The sequence below is a fragment of the Arvicola amphibius genome, chromosome 1, assembly GCF_903992535.2.
Source record: "Arvicola amphibius chromosome 1, mArvAmp1.2, whole genome shotgun sequence".
NCBI classification, from domain to species: domain Eukaryota; kingdom Metazoa; phylum Chordata; class Mammalia; order Rodentia; family Cricetidae; genus Arvicola; species Arvicola amphibius.
In genome coordinates this window covers 174053646-174059645 of record NC_052047.1, presented here as the reverse complement: position 1 = coordinate 174059645, position 6000 = coordinate 174053646, and the positions used below count along the sequence as shown (strand labels likewise).

The 6000-nt window shown below is 42.9% G+C and overlaps 1 long non-coding RNA gene across 2 annotated transcripts in view; it reads right to left on the bottom strand.

Annotated features, from left to right (window-relative positions):
- Positions 1-1288: 1288 nt before the first annotated feature.
- LOC119805912 overlaps positions 1289-6000 on the bottom strand; it is a 109001-nt gene continuing 104289 nt past the window's right edge. Inside the window, exons 5-6 of one of the 2 annotated variants that reach the window (XR_005284035.1) lie at positions 3552-3797; positions 1289-1975 (exon numbers count right to left, since the gene is read on the bottom strand). This is a non-coding gene — a long non-coding RNA (uncharacterized LOC119805912). Of the gene's footprint in view, positions 1976-3047; positions 3798-6000 lie in introns of those variants that run through there. The other variant, XR_005284027.1, reaches the window with a different exon arrangement.

The window sequence follows — 6000 nt, the reverse complement described above, 5'->3', positions numbered from 1 at the left end:
GCAAAGGAAACATTCCAGGCCAGGGAACACGGAGATGGCAAAGATGTGGGGGTAGAAATGAGGACTGTGTGTGAACAGTTGGAATAGAATCATCATGGTCTCTCAAGATGAAAATATTCAGAGGCTCTACTGGCCGCAAAGTGGAGAACCCTTTCTGGTCCCTGTGCAGAGATCATCTGTTTTAATGGTGACTTGAGAAGCTGCCTCTGGCCACCATGTTCAGGTCGGACCTGAGAAAGGAGCCAGCTGGGTGCTCTACTGGAGAAGCCAAATTTACAGAGAGCCCCGGGAGCTAAGCGCCGCAGAATCCACCGTAATCGCAGGTTTCTTTGGCCCCTTCCAACTATTCAAGGGCTCAGCCAGCTGTTCCAGCCATCAAAAGAGCAAATTGGACACCGGAGCTCTAAATCCCTGCTCATGCCAGAAAATGAATACTTCTGGTGCCTAAGAGGAGCCTGGAGAATAGAACAAAACCCCGGCGAAGTGTGCTTCCCGTCTGCAGCCCACAGCCCAAGCCGCCCGCCCACCACTGTGGAAAGGGGGATTAATGAGACGCAGACCAGCTAGGGCCTAACCTTATATTATTCATTTTTCTTGGAAATGTCTGAGGTTCTGTGATCCCTCTCTAATCCCATATGCTATAGTTAGCTTAAATTTTGACAGACACAGGGCTGGTTGCTTAGGCTGACACTGACTGCCTTCAGTGTGTGCCATGGCTGGGCAGGGCGCAATTCCAGATCAGCTCACTCAGCCGCCAAGCCCAGCTCTGAGTCAGTAATCACACAGCTGGAAACCAGAAAACTGGGAGTCTTTAAGTCTTCTTTCTTTTCTTTTCTTTTCTTTTCTTTTCTTTTCTTTTCTTTTCTTTTCTTTTCTTTCTTTCTTTCTTTCTTTCTTCCTTCCTTTCCTTTCTTTCTTTCCTTCCTTCTTTCCTTTCTTCCTATTCATTTATTCCTCTTTCTTTCTCTTTTTCCCTTCCTTCCTTTTTTTCCCTCTTCTTCATTTTATTTGAAGGAAGCAAGAGATTTGCTCATATTAGAATGAATTACTTTGCTGAGTTTAAACAAGCTGCAAAGAATTCTTGCTTGCTCTGTGAGTGTTCTACTCCCAGAGTGTTTCCACAACTCAAGCTTCTCTTTCAAGTTGACACTGTTTGATTTTTGCTAAATAGCCATAATTTATCCTGCTACCCAGTAACACACTTCCAAGAGTCCCTGCTCTACATTGAAGGTTTCGTGTGTGCATGTGTGTGTGTGTGTGAGAGAGAGAGAGGGGGGGGGGGGAGAGAAAGAGAGAGAGAATTGGAGAGGATCCTGTCTGACCACTGGGAAGCTAAGATGTTTCTTTGGGGTTTTACTGTCTTTGTTTTTAGTTTAAAATTGTGAAACACATGAAGCATTTTAAGATATTTACCCAGCTAATGAAAACAGTGGTTTCTACAGAATGTGGCAACCCACAGCCTTCGAGGGGACCTTAGTTGCATGGGTGTCACCTGTACCACTCTGTCTCTCTTAGAATTGCCTGTCCTGTTTTGTTTCAGGTTGTTTGCTGCCTTCTCCTAATTGTCCGGGCTCTGGTACCAGTGAGTGCAACCCCTCAATGTCACATCTTGCGAGTGATATCTGCAGAGAGTCACACAGTACAGGCCTTGAAAGTGGTCTGAACATCTTGTTAAATAGCAGCTCCCAGCGTTCTCTCCCAGCAGCTCCTCGTCAGCACGCATGCTCCATTACAATCCGCCTCCGGACTGCACTGCTCCACACCCAGGAGTCTTCTTGGGAACCCTCTCCAGGGTCGGCACAGTAGCTGTGGTACCATCCCTTTTCCTGCTGCTTCTCCACCTCAGTGAATAGCGGGGGAGGGGCGGGGGGGGGGGGAACACAGTACTGTAGGGCTGGACATACTTCTTGATAGAGTTATTTGGTTTCTGAGAAAGCATGAGAGACATCTAGCTTCTCTTTTGTTTGCTGGGTTGCTAATGGCATAAAGTAAAAAGAAAAACAAAGATGAAGGTGAAGAAAAAATTAAACAGAGGGGCTGGCAAGAGGTCTCAGAAGTTAAAACAAGAGCTGGCTGCCATGTTCAGTTGCCAGCATCCCACACGGTGGTCCACAATCATCTGTAACTCCAGTTCCAGGGAAGCCATGGATATGGTGCAAGACACACATGCAGCCCAAACACTCATACACATGAAATAAAACAAAATATTGAAAAAAATGAGCAGAAAAATATCGTGTAGCTAAATAGGAAAAAATGGACAACAATGAGTATAATAAACATCACTCATGTCTCTGTGATGTTTGTTCATAAATCTATCTTAAAAGACTTCACAAGGCAGAGCTCCTATCAGACCAGCATCATCTTATATAGGGTGAATGAAGAAGAAAGGAGAATTATAATTGTCACATTGATTTTGTAGCAGAAGACAACTGAGATGGGCATGTCTTCCCATCTGCTGTATTTAGGACTCTTTGCCCTCCCTTCCAGCTGCCAGCCACACTGATGGCTTCAAAATCAGGTAATGTGAAACTATTCCATCCGGTGACCATTGTGTTTAAGTTCTTGATGCACACCTTGGGAAGTAACAACTCTTGTTCTGGAGGACCTGAAACTGAAGGACATACTACCACTATTGCCTGTGATGTATGAGGTCAAGCTACCAATATCAAGAAATGGGGCCAAGAAAAAGAAACCGAGTCCTGATGACCCCTCTGAGCCCTGAACTCAGTCATGCTCACCTCTGCTTTTCCACTTATGAAAGCTAATGAATTCCACTTCTCTTTGAGCAAGTTCTGCTCGGGTTTTTGTTATTTGCGAATTAAAGTGACCTAATACTATAAAAATCCAGTATCAAAAAACGAAGAGAATAAAGAAATCCCAAACTTTAGACTAGGCACAGGCAATCCAGAAGAAAACATCTTGGATCACAGAAGCCCAAGCATGAAGCACGGCCTCCAGATGAGCCTAAAAAATCCCTACAGAATGACCCACTGGGTCATGATGCAACTTCAGATAAAAATAATTAAACAAACAAACAAGACATCCGGTTTCTGCTGGAAACCATATGTATTCAATTGGAAAGTTTCAAGAGGAACTCGGAAAAGTGTCTGAACTCAAGATGGCTGCTCTGGCAGGAACATGGAGGCGGCTGTTTTACATCTGCCTTGATGAGGAAAGGCAATGGGATAGCTTGCTAAATGTTCAACAAGGATGCTTGCAACAACCGTATTATTTAAGGCTTCTGTGACTTCTTATTTGAGTGATCCTCCCCCTCCCCCAAACTTGGAAAGAAGCCCTCAGGGCCAGAAATAAAGGGGTGTGGTTCTTCCAGCACACAAGCAGACTGAATGCAGACAAACGGGGGATTGTAGATTTATAAAGCGGGGGCTGGCGAAAGCAGATGCATTAGGAATTTGGAACCAGCTCATGACAGCACATTGTTTGATCAATTCCTGGTAGAAATCCTGCCCTCCAAATTATTTTTAATCTTATAGAGCTATGCATTTGCCAAAAAAGGACTTCAATGCAAGGTTAGCATAAAAATCACTTACAGCAAGCACAGTTTAGAAGAATCCTGGAACTCAAAAGCTTTCCTGCCAGCCAGGGTTAGTCCAGCACCCATTTCAACAGGGTGGGGTCCGGGGTGATGGCAGGCTGAGAGCTTGAGAGATGACGGGGCAAAGCCAAAATGTTTCTTTACATTAAGAGCTCTTCATCGTGTCTCTTGTTCTTCTGAGTGCTGTTTTTGGAGGATCTTGTACTGTTTAGTTCTGCTTCTACTGAGTAAACAGCAGGAACTGTTTAAAAAAAAAAAAAACAGGACAGGATTAACTCGATCCAGCCGACACTCAAATACCCAAATTCGGGTCTTTTGTTTTGTGCAAGGCATGTGCCAACTATCAAAGCATTCCACCTAGAGAGCCAAAGGAATTGTTCTGTACCTTGGTTACTTCTTGTGCCTTGAGATGGTTCATTTGAGTACCATGTGTTTGTTTATATCAGAAAAAAATGTCTGATCCCCTTAATTATCATGTTAGAAACCATGATATCTACAATGATAAGAGAAAGCCAGTAAAAATCAAGGAATCAAGCCTACAAGATGGAAGACTTTGAATAGTGTATTAAGTAAATAAATAAGAGCACAAGCACATGAATGGAATGAGCACCTAGGTTGACTAAATGTTTTTATAATGTAAGATGAGATGGGGGGAACCCAACTGGAGAATTTTCAGAACCAAGGCAAAATGACAGTTGATTGACAGGACAAATTCTAAAGGCCCAGCATTGGTGGGACGTACTCAGTTGTTTCTATCATTCGGTAGACACCAAAGAAGATCAGTGCGCATGAAAACAAAGATTGCTGTTGTAAATTAGTTCTCTGGGCAAAGCAAAGGCATAGAGCGGCTGTCTTGCAAGAGTTCTTTCAGACAGGTTCCTGGGGCTGAGGGTCAGGTCAAAGAAGGCTTCATGTAGAACTGACAGCCACACAGGAAGAATTTCAATTCACGAATATGGGTTAAACTTGCCTAGCAGGGGAATGAATGGGTGCTGAAATAAATTATGTGGCATATTGGGGACCAGACTGTCGCCAAATCTTTCTAATCTGTCTGCATCTCCTGTGTCTTCTGCCATGTTATTGGTCTGTACCATCACCTCTTGTGAGACTGGAGATCCTCACTGGATTTCTAGCTTCTGTCCACTGGAGCTTAAGACAGCAAATCCTCTTAGTTCCTTCTCTCTGTTTTAAAACCTACTGTGCTATTTTACTGAGAGCCCTAACTCTCTAGTGCCCAGTGAGTTCAGGATCTTGTTTCTTCCTCTAATCCTTACTTTGCTGACCCCATTCATATGTTAATCTACCCTTCAAAAAGTTTACCTTTTTCTGTCCTAGATGGACACGCTGTCTCTCCCAGACCTTCACTCCTGCTAGCCCACTCACCAAGAAATCTTTCACGTGGGCACGTTTTCTTCCTAGATCAGATCCTAGCTTGCATACTACTTCATCTGCAGAGTGTCCAGGGCTTATGTGACCCTGCAATCTCTTTCATAGAACATGTTGTACTATGTGACCAGGTCTGGTATTCCAGCTCACCACCAATGACCAATGAACAAATTCTATGGGGAGAAAGATTCAGCCTGTCTGGATCACGGTACATCTTCAGCACCAAGTATAATACCTGGCACCAGCTAAATATTGAATACAGTTTTATTGGATTGACGGGCAGGATATGTGGGTGGTTGGGTGGGTGGACATATGGATGGGCAAATAAGGTAAGAAGAAATAGAGCTGTGGAAGACTTGAAATGATGAGCCCTCGGTTTATAATTTTATAATTTTACCATGAAAACAATTGACAATTTTAAACAGTTCTGAATGCAAAGTATGATGAAATGGGATAATCAAACATACTCATAAATGAACAGATATAGTTGATTTTATGTGGAAGAATATTTAAAGAACAAAATCAAAAATCACACTGTTTTTTTAAAGTGGGGACATGAATGGCATTGTTGAGATAGTTGAGTACTTGCTGCTCTTGCAGAAGACCAAGAATTGATTCACACCACCCATATATAGGTGCTTATGACCTGAAATTATGGGTCATAAGCACCCACAATTTCAGCTTCAGAGAATCCAGTGTCCTCTTCTGACTTCCATAGGCACCAGACATGTATATAGTACACATATATTCATACAGGCAAGAACACTCTTACACATAAAACTTAAAAATATTTTTAAAAAGGAGCCATGAAGTCTACGACATACAGTCTAGAAATACTTCCGTCTTTATATTCACTATTATAGTAATATTTCAGGATCAAAAAACATAAAGTTTAATCAAAATTGGTAATCAGAAACACATGTCACTTTATTTTCTCAGTGTCTCACTCAGCAAACAAAACAAAACAAAAAGGTCACAGAACGCTTTCCACAAGAGATAAACCACATTGCTTTGAGCCGGGCGGCGGTGGCGCATGCCTTTAATCCCAGCACTCGGGA